Source organism: Macrotis lagotis, chromosome 6, assembly GCF_037893015.1.
Source record: "Macrotis lagotis isolate mMagLag1 chromosome 6, bilby.v1.9.chrom.fasta, whole genome shotgun sequence".
Taxonomy (NCBI): domain Eukaryota; kingdom Metazoa; phylum Chordata; class Mammalia; order Peramelemorphia; family Peramelidae; genus Macrotis; species Macrotis lagotis.
In genome coordinates, this window is record NC_133663.1 from 140,417,979 (window position 1) to 140,436,337 (window position 18,359).

The 18,359-nt window shown below is 31.7% G+C and overlaps 1 pseudogene; it reads left to right on the forward strand.

Annotated features, from left to right (window-relative positions):
- The first annotated feature begins 10,526 nt into the window (after nucleotides 1-10,526).
- LOC141492231 (small ribosomal subunit protein eS6-like) overlaps nucleotides 10,527-18,359 on the forward strand; it is a 134,015-nt pseudogene continuing 126,182 nt past the window's right edge.

Sequence of the window (18,359 nt, forward strand, 5' to 3'; positions counted from 1 at the left end):
AAATAAACCCACATGAATCCTCAGCATTTCTATATATTACTAGTAAGATGAAGCAGCAAAAGCTAAAAAGAGAAATCCCATTTAAATTAACTTCAGGCAGTATAAAAATACATGGGAGTCTACCTGTTAAGGCAGGCTCAACAACTATAAAACACTTTTCATACTAATCAGATCATATTTAAATAACTGGACAAAAGTCAATTGCTCATTGTTAGGCCAAGTTAACATAATAAAAATGAAAATTCTTGCTAAATTAAACAACTTACTTAGTGCCTTCCCAAGCTTCCAAAAATTACGTTAATGAGTTAGAAAAAATGTAACTAAATTAAGACAAAGAAAAAGTCAAGAATATCAAGGGTTTTAATAAAAAAATTGTGAAAAAAGATGACAGCCTTACTAGATCTAAAATTATATAATAAAGCATCAGTCATAAAAATTGTCTGGTACTTGTTAAGAAGCAGAGTTGGTGAATCAGTGAAATAGACTAGGTGCAAAAAAGACAGCAGGACATGATTATAGTAATTTGCTGTTTGATAAACCCAGAGTCTAGCATCTGGGGAAAAGAACTCACCTGGAAATATGTATGACAGAAACTTGAATTTGACCAGTATCTCACACTATCTACCAAGATAGGATCAAAATGAGTGCAGGATTTAGACATAAAAGACACCATTATAAGCAATAAAGGAGAATAAGGAATAGTTCAGCTGTCAGATCTATGGCAGTTTATGACCAAGGAAGAGATGGAGAACATAATTTAAAAAACTGGATAATTTAATTACATTAAATTAAAAAAGTTTTTGCAAAAACAAATCCACTGCAACCAAGATCAAAATAAATGAAGTAAATTGGCAATTTTTCAACTCTTTTTTCTGACAAAGGATTCATTTATAAAATATATAGTGAATTGAGTCAAATTTATTTTAAAAAAGCTATGACCCAATTGACAAATGGATAAAGGATGGGCAAAGGCAATTTGCAGATGAGGAAGTCAAAGCTATCCATAGTTATATGAAAAATTTCTCTAAATCATTACTGATTTGAGAAATGCAAATTAAAGCATCTCTGAGGTACCACCTCATATCTCTAAGATTGGCCAATATGTCCAGAAAGGATAATGACCAATTTTGGAAGGGATGTGAAAAAATCTGGGATACTAATGCATTGTTGGTGGACCTGTGAAATAATCCAAACTTTCTGGAGAGCAATTTGGAATTACTCCCAAGGGCATAAAATGTTCATAATCTTTGATCCAAAAATACCAACTACTGGTTCTATACCCTGAAGAGATCATGAAAAACAGTAAAAACATCACTTGTACAAAAATATGCAAAGCAGCTCTTTTTGTGGTGGCAAAGAATTGGAAATCAAGGGGATGTCCATCAATTGGGGTAAGGCTGAACAAATTGTGGTATATGGATGCTATGGAACACTATTCTTCTATCAGAAGCCAGGAAGGATGGCATTTCAGAGAAGCCTGGAAAGACTTGCATCAACTGATGCTGAATGAGATGAGCAAAACTAGAGCAAAATTATACACCATAAGAGTAACATAGATGTGAGGATTAACCGTAATGGATTTGCTCATTCCATCAGTGAAATAATCAGGGACAATTTTAGGATATCTGTGATGGAGAATAATATCCATATCCAGAAAAAGAACTGTGATGTTTAAACAAAAATCAAAGATTTTAATCTTTATTATTTAAAAAAGAGTTTGTCTTTTATACTACATAATTTGGCTATCTCTAATATTTTATTTTTTTCCTCAAAGATTTTTTTTTTCTTTCAACACATTCAGTTTTGATCAACACATAGCTAGGAAACAATGTAAAGATTATCAGATTGCCTTCCGTGAGTTGGAAGGGGTAGGGAAAATGGGTCTTTTTTGTTTTATCAAACAAAATATTTTTCAAAGAACATTGTTCTAACAATGTGATTCTCCGTTCTGGATCCCTTTTCTTTTCCCTATATTCTAGAAAATTCATCTCATGGAAGTCATTCGGAACTCTCTAAGTTTGAATATGGAAGCTTTTAGATATCATTTCATGTGGACAATGTTTGGTTTCCAACCATATCAATGAATGTGGGCAAAGAACAGTATTAACAAAAATAATTGGAACAGGAAAAATATAGAAAGCACCTTATACCTATCAGATTGGGCAATATGACAAAAAAAGAAATTGAACAATGTTGGAGGGTATGTGGGAAAACTGGGACACTAATGCAATGTTGATGGAGGTGTGAACTGATTCAACCTTTCTGGAGCACAATTTGAAACTATAACCAAAGGGCAATAAAATAGTGCAAACCAGTTTTACATATATATATATATATATATATATATATATATATATATATATATATATATATATATATCAATACCACTACTAGTTCTGTATCCCAAAGAGCTCGTAAGAAAAGTAAAATAATTTGCTTATACAAAAATATTTATTGCAGCTCTTTTGGCAGTAAAAAAAAGAATTGAAAATTGAGGAGATTGAATCTATTGAATGACTGAACAAATTGTGTTATATGAATATGATGGAGTACTATTGTTCTGTAAAAATTCATAAGTGACTAGATTTCTGAAAAGTCTGGAAAAAATGCATGAATTTATGTTGTGAAATAAGCAGAAACAGCGTTGTATACATTTAAAGCAACATTGTGTGATGATCAACTATGACGAACTTACTCTTCTCATTAGTACAATAATCAAAGAATATTCAAAAGGATTTGTGATAGCAAATAGCATCTACATTCAGAAAAGGAGCTAAGGAGTCTTAAGGCATTACTATTTTCAGTTTTTAAAAATATTTTTCCATTTTTGTTCTGATTCTTCTTTTACAGCAGAAATATGGAAATATATTTATCATATTAAGCATGTCTAACCTGTAATATGTCTGTCAAATAGAGGGAGAGGAATGGTAGAAAAATATGGAACTTGAAATCTTGCAAAAATGACTTTTGAAAAATAAATATAAATAAATTAATGAATGAATTAATGAATAAAATTTAGATGGAAAGCATTTAGCTGAATAAATAAAATGCAACATAAAAACATAAAATAACACAGAGGAACATAAAAAATAAGAAACAATAGCAATACCTGCTCTCTTATGAGTAAAAAAAATTCTTCCTCTTTTCCTCCTTAAGTAATATGGAAAATACTTACATAAGATAGAGAATTGATAATGGATGCAGAATATCAACAGCATGATTAATGTCTTGAATAAGTTCTATTTGGGGCTTAATTTCAGTGACAAATAAAGTATCCACATAATTGATAATCTAGTCTTCAATTACATATATGACCAGTACATGTCCTGCCATGAAGTCATTATTTTCCAGTTATTTTGGAACAAAATTCTTTTGTCTAATTTTGTCTTGACACCACCAATAAAGATTTTCAATGCCCCTGCTCAAATTTAGAAGTTTCCCTTATTTCTTGGGGTTTCAAATCTATATGGAAGCTTTAGTTTTTTTCCAGTTTTCCTTCTCATTCATTAAGAGACAGAAACAATGAATGTTAGGCACATACATTTCTCCCTAGAATTGGAGGAACTTTTTTTTAAACTTTCAATTAATGCCTTTATGCTAGTCCACACATATCAGAAAATGTATTCATTTCTCCTATTTTGTTCAGGAATATGAATCTTACAAAAGGAGTTGACGATAGCTATTAATTTCTTCCTCATCTTATTTTCTTATAAAACATCTTTTTTATTTTTCATGTTTGTTGATGATTGTTATATTTATACTGACAATGAGATCTCTTTTTTTTCTCTATTCTATTTATGTACCCACTTAGCAGTCAAAATACTTTAAGTGACCACAAAGGTTCCTGAGTGCAGAAATTGCTTCATTTTCATTCTTATATTCCCAGCACATAAAAAGTGGTCTTCAAAATGTAGGCACTTAATAAATACTCGTTGATATATTCACTTTTCTCCTTCAAATGTCCATGTTTTTTTCTCCTTCAATTTCATCCATTTCTATGTTGTCATTTTTAATAATTATCATTTATTTCTTAGGCATTTAACCTTAAGTTTACCTTTTCAGATTTCACAATAGCCATCAGAGAGAAATAATAATTCAGTGTTTTACCTAATTCATCTGAAAAGTTAAAAAAAGATTATATTAATATATAATTCAAGTAATAATATGATCTATTTAGTTCTGTATTATTATATACACAAAGAGTAGATGTGATTGTATCACAGAATCTCTTCTTTTTGTGGGTATATATTTGTGCATAACCTTTATTTAGATCTTTATGTATGATTTCTTCATTTACCTCTCAAATAAAAATGCCTACCATTTTATTTTGCTTTGCTTTTACTTTTTCATACAATTCCATTGTTTATTTCTGTTTTCAGAAATTTAAAAAAAGAGTACAATTTTCCACTCTCAGTTGTGTGACTGAATGAGGACAGGCACCATAACAGTCTCAGCTACCATAAATCACAGTTGTGAGTTTCTTTGTTCACTAGACTTTCATCACAGATGTCAGTATTTTCCCTGTTATCTCCCCCAAAACAGGATCAGATTTGAAGAAGGAGGCTATTTGATTCCTATTACTTTTTGTGAGTCTCCACATTCACTGACAGAACAAGTCTTGTATTTCATTTTAGGAACTCTCAAGTTGGATACCACTGGGAAGAATGTTGCTATACAATAGTAAAAGAGAAAGACATTATGAATTCTTCATGTTTGGAATTAGAAAGAAATAGCTTTCTATGTCTATTTGTACCCCAAAATACTGTTTTGGAAACTTTTCCTATTCTGAATTTCAAAGCAATCCTCATAGAAGCAAAAGAAGTCAGAACTGTTCCTTGGCAAAAGAGACTTATGGCTTCAAATAATAAAAAATGTCCCTATAGCATTATGACATAAAATGTTTCCTTTTATGCCTATAGATGACACATGCCATATTATCATTATAATATGCACATCAAGATTTTATATATATATATATATATGTGTATATACAAACAACTAGAAATATATATGCATATTTAAATTTTTTATTCAGAGTATATCTAGTCAAAAGAATTCATCCTTTGCTTAAAATGCTTTTCAATCATAATCATAATTCAATTTCTTCATAATTCTATGTACCTATTTTCCTAATAATAACAAACTAATATAGATAACATTTTTGCTCACACATATATCTCCTCAGAGTGATAACTAATAACAATATTTAAATTTTTTTAATTGTACACATACACACACACACATTTCATCTTCCCTAGTAAGAAACAATTGAAGTTATCCAGTAACCAAAAGATTAGATTGCATTTTTTTTTCTGGAGACAAAAGGAATTCCAAGAAACTTATTATCTCAATTTAAATTGTCTCATGAAGAATAAAAAAGGTATTCACTAGTCCACAAGTAAATGCATCCCAAACTTATGGTTCCTAAATGATGAGAATGTGTCTTATCAGCTAAGTGTTAATCTGTCTCTGCTTTATATTTTTTCCTTTATTTTCCCCTAAGCTTAAAACAGTTTTCTGAAATGTTGTACAGCTAAGTTCAATCAAACATCAAAGAATTGAGTTGTAATAAATACCTATTCAAGATTATATAGTGAAAACAAATAAAAGAACAAAAGAAAGATCCACAATTTGGAACCAGTGTGTTGCCTGCTGGATTGGAGTCAAAGGACAGTGGTTTGAATCTTAATTTACTGCTTGCAACCTATGTGGCCTTGGGTAAATCATTTGACTTTCTCTGAGTCTTATTTTACTTTTCTGTAAAGGTCCCTCAGTTCAAAATCCAAGATGTTGTGATCATCATATACCACAACAAAATGACAAATAAAAACAAAATGGGTTAAATATATTATATCTAACATATATTTCTATGACTTTTCAGGAATTATCTCCAATCTTTTGAATTATATCCCTCCAGATTCTATTTTTGGATTACTTTACCTTTTTCAAAACTCAGCTTAAAAGTTACCTTCTCCACAAGTCCTTTTTAATCTTACTAACAACTCACCTTCTACATGAATCATTTTTATTTATATTATGTCCTTTTTTGGGGGTATGGGTACTTATATTTGTATTAGCACCATGCTGTATACTATAACATCTGCTCCTGGGAAGCAAGTATTACATGATTTACAGCACATAATTCATACAAGCACTTACAAATGCTTTCTGACTCCAGAGACATAGGAAAAGAAACAATACATTATAATCTGAGAGATAGCCTTAACTCAATTTAAAAAATTAAACAAAGTAGCCAAAAGCTTTTGATACTAAGAAAATGAAAGACCCTAGCAAATAAAAGACTGAACAAAGAAAACCAGGAAAAACTTAAGTGACAATTGAAATAAAGAGCCTTGATGAAACAATGACAAAAATTACAAATATGTATAATGCAACAAGCAACACAATTAAAAAAAATCCATAGTAGCTACAAATGGCAAAATCATAACTTAAGAAAAATGAATTACAGATAATTTAGAATAACTAGAAATGTAGGCTACAAACATTTCTGAAATATTGTTCATGACTATAAAATATTTGGAATCAAATCAGACATCTTGGTTATAGATAACACAAAATAATTTTAACATTTTATTTCAGGAAAACATAATAAATAAACAAGAAGAATCAATGAAAATAATCTATAATAAACATACCAAATGGATACATAGAAACCTGGGAGAAGCTTAAATTTAACAAATCTAAATAAATTATTGTTGGGGCATGTGTATGAGAGTCTATTTGTGTGTGTCTGTGTGTGGGTAGGAGGATATTTAGATGCAAGAAAATTTAAATCAAAAAAGGAAGTAGAATTAATTATGTATAAAAGAGTGAATTCAAATCACAAACATTAAAAGAGAAAAATAGTCATATGTTGTGGTAAATGAGTGAATACCAAATAGGAATTTATTCATTGTAAAGATTTGAAAACCTAATTATTTTGTAACTAGATTTATGAAAAGAATAAAAAAAGTTTCTTCATATCCTTATAAGAATATGTAAAAGAAAAAATAGTTTTTAAAATGTATAAGATCAAAAATGTACACTTCCCAGTATAGCTAAATAACTACACTTACACATATATTAATATTTTGCTAAATATACACATAAACAGTTGCTCAAATACTGTTATTTATCATTGAAATAAAAATCAAGACATCCTTAAGAAAACATTTTACCCAATAGAAGGACATTCTTTTAAAAAGGAAAATGTTCTAAAACATTGTGGTAAGAATGTTAACGTTTGAAAACATCTTGGAGAACAATAGGGCTATGCCTAATAAATCATAAAATTAACAATAGTTTTGACCCAACTGATTCTGTTGTAGAGATTTTTACATCCAAATTATCTCAAAAGGAAATAAAATGCCTATTAAAAGATCTATATATATATAGAAAATATATAAACATATCTCTTTTATTCATAATGGTACAGTGAGACATGGTAGAAAAACATCATACCACAATTACTATTTGTGTGACTCTAAAAATCAATTGACAATTCAGTTTTCTAGGCAGTTCTCTAAGAATGTAAGATATAGAGTGAGTGCTACACTGAATTGGTAGACAAAACTTTTCATACTTATGAAATCACACTTTCAATTCTTATGACTAGTAAACAAACCATATTTTCCAACAATTAAGGAATTATTGAATAATCCATGACATATTAACACAAAATAAATATGGTATTATAAAAAAGGGAATAATATAAGGCATATGAGGAAAAAATGGACAGGCATATGAGTTGGTACTGAACAAAATCAGGTAACCAAAATTCTGTGAAAACTAATGAGAATGCAAGGAGCCAAACTATTTACTAAGGGACCATAGATTAACTCTTGCCTAAAGACGTGCTTTGATAAGCTAGCACCACAAAAAATCATCCCCCAAGTTGGGAGTAGAGTAATAAAATTATAACCACAGGATATTTTGAATGTTAGTGGTTATAAAGTCTTTAACACCTGTTATTGGAAGAAGTACTCACATGAAATTAAATTACAAATATTTTTATATATTATATCATACTATAATTACTCTGAGTTCATCTGCCTGTGACTGTGACTATATTTATATTTTGTTTATAAAAAGTAATGTATAGTTTCATTCACTTTGGTTTATTCAGTTGGCAAATTCAGATGAAGTAGACAGAGGCAGGCATTTTAATTATGAATAATTTAATTTAAAATTGAAATCTTTAATTTGGGTTTGTGTCTTAAATATAAACTGCTTTTGGCTCTTTATGATTCCACTGGGGGCTTTCTTTACTATTTTTAAATTCCTTGAATGAAATGTAAAAACAAATTTTCACTTTCGTTTTTAAAACTTGGATTTCCAAATTCTTTCCCTTCTTCCCACCCCACACTCCCTCATTGAGAAAGTGAGTTATTTCATATATGTGAAAAATGTGTATTCATGAAAAACTTTGTCATAATAGTCATGTTGTGAAAGTTATCATACTCCATAAAAAAGAGAAACCCCAAGAAAAATAAAGTTTAAAAAATGTGTTTCAATTTGTATTAGACACCACCAGTTCTGTTGTGGGAGATGGATAGTTTTCTTTATAAAAAATACTTTAGAATTGTTTGGTTTTACATGATTGTTACGCTTGAAGTGAAAATTTGATTTTCACATACAGGACTCAATAGGTGCATAAAAAATTAAACAGAAAGGGAAAGAAAAGTTAGTCAATAAGATTAAACTTTATACATTCCTACAAAGACAGTCAGTGCTTTTTTTTTGACAATTTGTAGAAAATTTTATTCTGGCAGTACCTACTTCCCCCTGCTGTGAAGAGGGAATCATGCTTCTTTACCCATTTTCTGAAATCCTAATTCTTCTGTTCCATATATATATATATATATATATATATATATATATATATATATATATATATATATATAATTACTAAACGTATCTTTTTCTAAGATCAAACATAATCCCCAGCCCACCCCCAAATGTTGAAAAATCTCATGAAAAACCAAGTGATAGAAAGAGGGAACAAAAATTGTAATTCACTTTGTCTTCACATACAATCAACTCTTTCCCTGGAGTGAACTGCATTCATTATCATAAGTTCATCAGAGAAGTTGCTTCCATATTTTTTCCCACAGTTACTATTGATGATTGAACTTCTCTCTATCCATTCCTCCCCATGCCCCTTTATTATTTTATCTCTCTTTTTTCACTTTATCCCTTCTCACAAGAATTTTATGGGGCAGTCAAGTAGAGCAGCAGATAGAGCACCAGCCCTGGGGTCAGGAGGGCCAGAGCCCAAATCCCACCCCAGACATTAAAAACCACATAGTCATGGTCCCAAGCAGGTCATTGCATCCCACAACCTTATAACAAAACAAAAAAAGTGTTATGTCTAACTAGCTTCTCCCATGATCTTCCCTCTTTTCTATCACCTACTCTCTCCCTCCCCTCCCCTTGTCTGCTTTCTCTCATTCCTTTTCTCTCCTTTTCTCTTCTAGAGTAGAATAGATTTATATACCCTATTAAGTGTGTGTGTTATTTCCTCTCTGAATCATTTCAATGAGAATGAAGACTCACTCATTATCCCTCATCTTCTCCCCCTTCCACTCTATCCCAAAAGCTTTTCTTGACTCTTTGACATGAAATACCTTAGCCCCTTCTTTGTCTCCTTTCCCTTACACTCAATGCATTACTTTTTCACCTCTTGCCTCCAAATTTATAATATATTATACCTTCATGTTCAGCTCTCTACTATGCCTTGTCTAAATATATTCATCCTAACTGCTCTATTAATTGTGATGGTTCATATTTGTTCTTAGTATCATCTTTACATGGAGGAATACAAGCAGTTCAACATCAGTAATTCATAATAATTTTCCCGTCTCATCCACTCTTTCTATGCTTCTCCTTAATTTTGAACTTGGAGATCAAATTTTCTGTTCAGTTTTGGTCATTTCAATGGGAAATATGAAATTTCCTTATTTTATTGAATGTCCATCTTTCCATTGGAAGAGGCTGCACAGTTCTGCTAAGGTAGTTAATTCTCAGTTGTAATCCAAGCTCTTTTGCTTCCCAGACAAGTCCTATGGGCCCTTTGTGTGGTCGCTATTAAATCCTGTGTAATTCCAACTGAAGGACAGGACACTTGAATTGTTTCTTTCTGGCAGCTTGTAATATTTTCTCTGTGATTTGGGGGGTCCTGGAATATGGCTATAATATTTCTAGAGATTGTTTTTTGTATATCTTTCAGGAGGAGATCAGGGGATTCTCTCAATTGCTATTTTACTGTCTGCTTCTAGGATATCAGGGAATTTTCTTATAGAAATTCTTTCTTTAAGGTTTTTGCAAGGCAAATACAGTTAAGTGGCTTGCCCAAGGCTACACAGCCAGGTACGTATTAAATGTCTGAGGCTGGATTTGAACTCAGGTACTACTAACTCCAGGGCTGGTGCTCTATTCACTGCACCACCTAGCAACCCCTAGAAATACTTTAAGAATGAAATCAATCTCTTTCCCATGACTGGGCTGAGATGGGCAGCTGTGCAAAGATGAAGCTCAACATCTCTTTCCCACTCACTGGCTGTCAGAATGTCATTGAAGCTGATGATGAGAGATGTGCTTTTATGAGAAATGGATGGCCACTGAAGTTTCTGCTGCTGCTCTGGGTGAAGAATGGAAAGGTTATGTGGTCTAGATCAGTGGTGGAAATAACAAACAAGGCTTCCCCATGAAGCAGGGTGTTATGGTTAATGGATATTTCTACCTGTTGCTCATTAAGGGTTACTCTTGCTATCATCCTAGAGGAACTGGAGAAAGAAAATGTAAATTTGTTAGCAATTGTATTGTAAATGCTAATGTGAGTGTCCTCAACTTGGTTATCATGAAGAAAGGTGAGAAAGATATACCAGGACTGACAGATACAACTGTTTTTTGTCATCTGGTGCCCAAAATAGTTATCATAATCTGGAAATATTTCAGTTAACCAAAGAAAATGATGTTCACTAGTAGGTAGTGAGAAAACCCCTCAACAAGGAAGGTAAGAAACCAAGGACCAAGGCTCCTAAAGTTCAACATCTTGTGACTCCCCATGTTTTACAGCACAAATATAGATGTTTTGCTTTGAAGAAGCAATGAACTCAGAAGAACAAGGGAGAAGCAGAATATGCCAAGGTTTTGGCCAAGAGAATGAAAGAGTCTAAAAGAAAACATCTAGAACAGATCGCTAAGAGACATCAAATGTCTTCTCTGAGAGCATTCACCTCAAAAATCTGAGTCCAGTCAGAAATACATTTCTAAAAATGTTTTAGGAATAAATATGTTTGGGCAGCTAGGTGGTACAGTGGATAGACCACTGGGCCTGGAGTCAGGAGAACCTGAGCTCAAACTGTCTTCAGACACTAAATAATTACCTAGCTCTGTGACCTTGGGCAAGTCACTTAACCCCATTGCCTTGCAAAAACCAAAGGAAAAAAAAAGAAATTAAGGTTATTTTCTTGATATGACTTTCAGTTAGCCAGATAATTTTTAAATTGTCTCTTCCAAAAATGTTTTCCTTTTTGGTTGATTTTTCCAATGAGAAATATCTCATTTTCTTCTTGTTTTTCATTCTTTTGGCTTTGTGTTATTGTTTCTTGCTTCCTCACAAAGTGATCAGCTCCCTATAGTTACATTCTAAATTTGAAGTATTTGTTTTGTTCAGAGAGCTTTCTCATTTCATTTTCCATCTGCCCAATTCAACTTTTTAAGGTAGTCTTCTCCTCATTAACTTTGTGGACTCCTTTTTCCATTTGACCTAACCTAGTTTTTAAAATATTATTTTCTGCAGTATTTTGACCAAACTGCTGACTTGGTTATCATGATTTTCCTGCATTGCTCTCATTTCTCTTCCAAATTTTGTCTCTACCTCCCTTATATTGTTTTCAAAATCTTTTAAGAGCTTTTCCATAGCCTGAGACCAACACCTATTTTTCTTGAATGCTTTGGATACAGAAGCTTGGAATTTGTCATCTTCTGAGTATGTGTTTTGAATTTCCATGGAACCAAAGTAGTTATTGGTAGTCAGGTTCTTCTTTTCTGTTTACTGATTTCCTTAGCCTATGCCCTAGTTTTGAGGTGCTTCTCAAGCTTTTGAGTATTATTGGGGCACCCCTGCAAGGACCTCAGTTCCTTCAATGTCTTAGGAGAGATTATGACAGCTCTCCTGGACTATGCATGATTTCAAACACTTCCCTCTGTCCTGGAGCTGTGAGAATGGTACCTGTTCTTCTCTGGCAATAGAGAGCCCTAGATTTTGACCAGGGTTTGCATATGATCAAAGCAGCAGAGTCTTGTCCCAGGGATAGAAAAGAGACATTGGAAGTCTCCCCCTACCTGCTTACCTTCTGTGGGCTGAGTGCTCTGGGAGCAGCTATCCAGCAGCTCTCTACTGGGTGATCTGTGGATCTGATTCTGCTTCTCAGAATCTTGGCTGCACAGAGGACTGAGGATTATATTTTTATTTGGATAATTGGAGGAAGTGTACTTGGAAATTGAGTTAGGGTCTAAATTGATTATAATATAATCCATACTTTTAACTCTTGAAAGTTATTTATATTGGGACAGTTGGAGAATGCATACTTGGAAAGGTGATATGGTTATAAATTGATTATGATGTTAGTCTGTCTATGCTTCCAGAGGATTTCATTTTTAATAGGACAGTAGAAGGAAGTGTTCTTGAACAGAGGATGTAGATATGAAGTGATAATGATGTAATGATGCCAATTGCCCTTGAGATCTATATTTGAAAGGGATATACTTCCATTAGTGGGTAAGTACAAGAGGGTTATAAAATAATTGACATAAAAACATAGATTATGCAGGCAGATTATGGCAGAGCATTAGAGGATAAATAATAACACATGATGAGGCATAAAAGAACTATTATAGTAGAGGGAGAAAAAGGAGGGTATGATCACTGAGTAAATATTATTCTCAGCAGATTTGGCTCAAAAAGGGAAACATGTATTCCTAGATGGGTTTATAAAATTATCCTACAGTACAGGAAAACAAGAGGGTGAGAATAAAGAAAAGCAGAACAGGGATTAAAAAGAGGATAAAAAGTAAAGGGAAAGGGTTTTTTTAAAGGTGTAAAAGGTGGGGCAGCTAGGTGGCACAATGAATAGAGCACCAGCGCTGGAGTCATGAGAACCTGAATTCAAATCTGGCCTCAGATGCTTAATAATTACCTAACACTGTGATCTTGGGCAAGTCACTTAACCTCAATGCCTTACCAAAAAAAAAACCCTAAAAGGTGTAAAAGGGAAAAGAAGAAGAAAAGGGAAGGGGACTGATAAAAACTAAGGAAGTTTGAGGGAAGAAGCAGTATGCAGCAAAACATTGGTGTAGAAAGGAAAGAGAAAAGTATAAATGGCTGAAAGAAGGATGGAGAGAAATACAATATTAGTAATCATAATGATGAATGTGACTGTTAGGAACTTTCCCACAAAAAAGAAGAGTATAGCAGAATGAATTAAAAACCAGAATACTGACATATGTTCTTTATAAAAAACAGTTGAAGCAGAGAGATGCACAAAAAAGGTTAGAAAAGGTTAGAGGTTCATATATTGTGATTTCATTGAACTTCAAAAAATCAGATAATCATAATATATTTCTTAAAACCTTATCTCAGGGAAAGAAAAAAGCAAAAATATATCTTATTATCAAAGATAAGGAAAAGTAACATATTTTCCTAGATGGCACCATAGACAGTAACACAATATCAATATTAAACCCATATTTACCAAAATCTTAGAAGAAAAATTGAAGGATTTTGAAGAAGATATAGACAACAAAACTATATTAGTTATTTCAAACTCAGTCTCTCACAGTTAAATAAATCTAATTATAAAGTAAACAAGAAAGAAGTTAAGAGGGTGTATTGAATTTTAAAAAAGTTAGATATGATACACCTTTGGAGAATATTGAATGGTGATGAAAAGGAATATGGCTTCTTCTCAGCAGTACTTGGCACCCACACAAAAGTTACCATGTATGAGGACATAAAAACTTCCCAGTAAAACGAAGAAACGTAGAATGTTTAAGTGGACCCCTTTTAGATCATGTTACAATAACAATTACATGTAATAAAGGGCAATGAAATGATAAGCTAAAATCAATTCAAAAGTAAATAACATGATATTAAAGAATGAGTGGATAAAACAACCTATCATAGAAATAATCCATAACTTCATTTAAGACAATGACAATGATGAGACTTCACATTAAACCTTGTGAGATGCAGCCAAAGCATTTAATAGGGGAATTGTTATATCACTAAATAATTGCATGAATAAAATAAAGAAAAAGGCAAGCAAAAGAATTTATCACACTACTAACAAAGCTAGAAAAACAGTACACTAAAATTACCCAATTAAATATCAAATTAGAAATTCCTGAAATCAAAGGATAAATTAATAAAATTGAACTAATAAACAAAATTAAGAGTTGGTTTTATGAAAAATAATAAAAAGGATAAAACTTTGTTAATATGATTTAAAAAATAGGAAGGAAAACCAAATTACCAGTATTAAAAAATGAAAAGGGTTTTACCATCACGAATGAGGAGGGAATTAAAGCAATAATTTAGAGTTATTTTGCTCACCTTCATGCCAACATATTTGATAATGGAAGTGAAATAGATGAATATTACAAAAAATAAACTACCCAAATAAACAAGAGAAAATTAAATACTTTCCTAATGTGATTTCATAAAAAGAATTTGAACAATGATCTCCCTAAGGAAAAAATTTCCAGGACAAGATGGATTTACAATTGAATTCTACCAGCTACATAAAGAATAATTCATTCCAATTCTTTGTAAACTATCTGAAAAAGGTACATGAAGAAGGATTCCTGCCAAATTCCTTTTATAACATTAACATTGTGCTGGTACCTAAACCAGAATGAGACAAAAGCAAAAAAGCAAAACATTAAACTAAGCTCTGCAATGAATAATAGTGCACAAATTTAAATAAAAATTTAACAAAGAGATTACATTAGGTTATCACTAGGAAAATGCATTAATCAGGTAGAATTTATAACAGGTACGCAGTAATGGTTCATCATTAGGAAAACAATCTGCAAAATTGACCATGTCAGTAACAAAATTGCAAAATTCATATGACTATCTAAAAAAAGGTTTGACAAAATACAACACATTGCTACTGCAAACACTAGAAAGTTCAGGAGTAAATGGAATTTTCATTAAAATGATGTGTAATCTCTCTACAAAATTATCAAAAGTATTAAATATAATGTGGATAATTTAAAAGCATTCCTAGTAACAACGTGTTGATGCAAAGATGTCCATTATCATAACTATGATTTAAGTTTTCATTAGAAATATTCACTTTAACAATAAGAGAAGAAATAGAAATTGAAGGAATTAGAAGAGGCAATGAAGAGACAAAATTCTCACTCTTTCCAGTTGATATGATGCTATACTAGAAAAATCAATTAAAAACCTACTTGAAAAATTTAGCAGCTTTAACATAGTTGTAAGATATAAAATGCATAATAAAATTAATCATTAGCATTTCTATATAGTATCAAAAAATAGCAAGATATAGAAAGAAAATTCTATTAAAACTAATTGTAGACAACAAAAAATATTTGAGAATATACTTCCAAAGAAAAACTCAGAAATTATCTGAATGCAATTACAAAACACTTTTTATGTTAATTGCTCATAGATAGGTCAAGTTCATATATAAAAAATGAGAATTCTGCCCAAATTATATTACTTATTCACTGCTATACCAATCAAGCTACCAAAAATTATTTTACAGAGCTAGAAAAATTAGCAACAAAATTCATCTGGAGTAACAAATGATCAAGAATAAAAAGTGAATTAATGAAAGATGCAAATGAAGTAGAACTAGTCATAACAGATCTAAAATTATATTATAAAGTGGCAGTCATCAAAACTGCCTGGCATAGGTTATGAAATAAAGAAGTTAATCAGTGGAGCAGATTAGGTTTAAAAGACACAGTAATAAATGATTGTAAAAATCTATTGGTTGTTAACCCCAAAAACTCTAGTATCTGGGATAAGAACTTACCATTTGCAAATGCTGCTGGGAAAACTGAAAAATTGTAAGGTAAAATCTAGGTATTGACATTTCATACGTAAGTATGGTTGAAATGTGTACGGGATTTAGATTTATAGGGTGATACCATAAGCCAATTAGGAAAACAAAGTACAATCTATCTTTAAGATTTGTAGAATGGGGACAAGCTTATGATGAAAGAATTGATAGAGAAGATGCAAAATTGCAAAATGCAAATTTTCAACTGCACTAAATTAAGAGAATTTTGCATAAATAAAACCATTGCAACCAAGATTAGAAGGAAAGCAGAAAGACAAGAAACAATTTTCACAGGGAGTGTTTCTGCTAAGGAACTCATTTCTAAAATATATGCTAAATTGCATAAAAATTTTTATATTCAATTTTATATTCAAATTTATTTTTGCATTATTTCAATAAACTTGTTGTGAAAGTAAACATAAACTCCATGCCCCCTAAAAGAGAGAGAAACCTTAAGAGAAATGAAGTGAAAGGAAAATAAAAAATATACTTCAGTCTGTATTCAGATACTAACAGTTCTGTTTCTGGAATGGGCTGCATTCATATCATAAATCTATAAAAGAAGTTGCTTCACTATTTTTTCCTACAGTTGCTATTGTTAACTGTATCACCCTCCATTCTATTCCCACCCATTCCTAGTTAATCTTTTCTCTCTCTACTTTCACCCTGTCTCTCCTCAGAAGTGTGCTGTGTCTGATTACCCTTTCCTAAGATTTTCCCTCTCTTCTATCACCTAGTCCTTTCCTCCCCTCCCCCTTTCTTCCTTCTTCCATCCCTTTCCTTTCATTTTTCCTCTGGGTGAGATGGAGTTCTATACTCGATAAATTGAATCAAATTCATAAGAATACAAATCATTTTGCAATTTATAGTCAAAGTCTATGAATAGGCAGTTTTCAGATTAGCAAATTAAAGTTGCTAGAGTCAGGAAAGAATGTTTTGAATCATTATTGGTTAGGGAAATATTTATCACTTCAAACCTATCGGATTAGTTTAAAAGACAAAAAATGAAAATGATCAATATTGGAGGAAAACTGGGGCAATAATACAATTTAGGTATAGCTGTGAAATGATCCAAAGATTCTGGAAAGCAATTTAAAGCAATTCCCAAAGGCAATAAACCTGTGCTTTGATGCAGCAATACCTCTACAAGGCATATATTCCAAAGAGATCATAAAAAGGGGGAAAAGACCCACATGTACAAAAATATTTATTACAACTCTTTTTGTAGTGGCAAAGAATTGGAAATTCAGAGGATGCCAATTAATTAGGGAATGTTTGAATAAGTTATAGTATATGAATGCTATGGAGTACTATTGTTTTGTAAGAAATCATGACTAACTAGACTTAAGAAAATCCTGGAATGAGTTGCATGAACTGTTGTTGAATGAAGTGAGGAGATCCAGGATAACAATGTCCATATGAACAGCAAAACTTTGAGATGATCAACATTAATCGACACAACTCTTCTTAGTTGTTTAGTGTTCAAGGACAATCCTGAGCAAACTGTTATAGAAAATACCTTCCACAACCACAGGAAAAAATCTATGGATTTTGAAAGCTCAGCAAAGCATACTATGTTTACTTTTAAAATTTTCTTTTATATTTTTCTTTATTTCTCATGTTTTCCCCCCATTAATTTTAATTATTCTTTTACAACATGATTAATATGAAATCATGTTGTGCATGATTATGCACATATAATATAAAACTGAGTACCTTATTCTTCTATATTCCCTCCATAACCATCTAATTATCACTGAGTAGCATCTCTACCTCTAAATCTTGCTGCCATCTATGTCCTTCTTGCTACTCATGAAGTCACCTGCCTAAGACCAGAATGTTATTATCTCAGGCAAGTCAATGATGGACTTAAGGTATGGGGAGGGGGAAGGGGAGAAAGAGTAGTAGAAAAATGTGGAACTCAAAAGCTTGCAAAAGGATGAATGTTGAAAACTATCTTTGTATGTAATTGGGAAAAAATGAATGAAGGAGAGAAAAAATGGAAAAAGGTAGTGTGTCAAACTTTTATATTGGTCTGTAAAGAACCAGAAAGCAAAATTATTTTCTTTACTTGTACATCAATTTTTCATTTATTTGGTTCTGCATTTTTAAAATCTAGGCATTTAGTTTGAAATGTTATCAATGGGTTTTCACTGTTTATTTGACTAAGTGCTATTGAAAGGCTATTAACTTTATTAATAAAATTAATAAAATTTTATTACCTAATGATAGTCTACAGTTAAGGTAAACTTACTA